The sequence below is a fragment of the Protobothrops mucrosquamatus genome, unplaced genomic scaffold (assembly GCF_001527695.2).
Source record: "Protobothrops mucrosquamatus isolate PMUCROS unplaced genomic scaffold, P.Mucros_1.0 scaffold3050, whole genome shotgun sequence".
Classification (NCBI taxonomy): domain Eukaryota; kingdom Metazoa; phylum Chordata; class Lepidosauria; order Squamata; family Viperidae; genus Protobothrops; species Protobothrops mucrosquamatus.
Genome location: NW_015389063.1, coordinates 206,153 through 208,373, shown reverse-complemented (window position 1 = coordinate 208,373; position 2,221 = coordinate 206,153).

Below are 2,221 nucleotides of genomic sequence, written 5' to 3'. Positions count from 1 at the left end.
GTTCTGGTAATAAATCGCTTCTCTTTTGTAGCCCTAGCAGAAATAAATAGCTGGAGGTGTTTAATATGCCAATATAAAATACATTTGATATATGAGGCAACGGATCTCAATTGGTTTGATCTGTAGCTTAACTAAAGGTTGCTTGATGAATAAATGATAGCCATTGATATTAATCAAGGCTATCATTTCAGAATGCATTTTCATATTTTTTTAAAGCTATGTTAGTTCTGGTGGGTTTTTCTTTCTTTCTGTTTTAATAAAATAGAATGAAAAAACATTTTTAAAATAACCTTTCTTTCTTAGAAATGATCAAGTTGTTTTTTTAGTTTGAGTCCTCTTCCTTTAATATCTAAAAGTAAAATTATATCAAAACGTTAGTATAAGATTATGAATACAGTGAAATATGCTATTATATTAAATATTGGCAGATTATAGAGTAATTCAATATTGTATGTTTATTATGGGAACAACAGATGATTGTTTTAGAAGATATAGGTAGCAAGATTTAATGAGAAGCTATGAATTCAAAATCTAGACAGTAACTTGCTAGCCTGGTGCATTCCAGGAAAATATTTTCTTGTGCTATAAGCCATTTAATTGAAGGAGTATAGCTCTCTTTTTACCTCTATGAATTTTTATAGTATACTATTTGAAACAGCCATCAAAACAAAATTTGCATGTGTGTTTTAAATTAAATTCAGTGCTGTTGTTTTATATGTTTCTATATACCCCAAAATCAGCTGTACAGTCACATGCTGTACAAAGCCATAATATGGTTTATTTGGTTTTGTGTCAGCGTATTGTGTGAACTCAGGCACTGTGGTTTTTAAACCCTGATTTCTAACTTATGTCTTATTCCAAAAACCATAGACAAATCATGACTTAACCAGTTGTAAGCCCACCCATTAACATGCATCTGAAGACTTGGGCCGTGTCAAGAGCAGATGTATTAGAACTGTATTCACTGGAATAAGATTGTTGTTAGGGACATAATATACTGCATTGTATATCCTAATTATTTAACATGAAATCCTTCATTCTAAGGCAGAGAGAACTGTTCTGTAAACGTGAACTAGATGTCTCCAACTTTCACAATGGAGAGAAGCATTGATTTGAAAGGATGGAAAGAAAAGACCTAAGGTTTAAACCCCATGATTGCATTATATATAGGCCTAATAGCTCTGTTCTGCAGTAGGCATTTATATGATTTCTTTCTCAGTGGAGCAATTTATCTAACTGCATTGAGTTTGCGAAGCTTCTACTATTATCAAATGCAGTTTTTGGAGAGTTGATATTTATTGCCTGGTGTGAAGTCTGACAGCTCCTCATTGTGCCTGTGAATTTTCCATTTCTCACATTGCACCTGGCTAATGTGCCTTGGAAGTTGGAAGTGAGAATTAAATGTACTTTCCATGTAATAGCCACAAAAGTCTACTATGCACATTTTAACTGGATGATGATAATTCCAGGTTTGTAATATGCCCATAATGCCTGGAAGCAAAAGCCACCAATTTAATAGTGCTTTACAGGTCTGGTTAAACCATCCTTTCTCTTGTTAATACATCCCAGAAATCCCTTATCTATATAAATAAAAATGTAAATGTTCGTTTGTTCAAAATCTTAAATCTCCGAAAGTTCTTCACCGATTGCTTTGAAATTTTGACACAACGTTGCATTTGAATACGCGTGTGTTTTTATATACCTACTATTATATAGATGTCACACCTGTGACAGGTAAAAACTCTTTTCTTTCTTTTCCATTTAACCAGACTGAGCCACAGCAACGTGTGGCCGGCTACAGCTAGTATATATATATATATATAAGGAAAGGGACATTCTCCCTCTGCTTTTTAAGTTCTCATTTGAATAACTCTGACTTTCGACCAGATGGAGGGGAAAAGATAGGCACCTGCTCTATCAAAGAAAAAGCACACAGTGAACTGCACAAAGGCAGACACATATTTCCACACACACACATACAGTACAACACACACACTCATACACCACACAACACATGGCTACTGTGGGAAGTTAACCCAGAGAAGGAAATATTAAAAAGGCAGGAAAAAAATATTGTTCACCAAAAGGATTTTTAAAAGCATTTTTTGAAAAGCAGAAACCAAACCTGGCCTCATCTCCTTGCCCAGGGCAGTAGCTGGTCTTATACATATGCAGATGTGGAACCATCAGAAAGTTTGGAGCCAGGGATCTCAAGACAAAA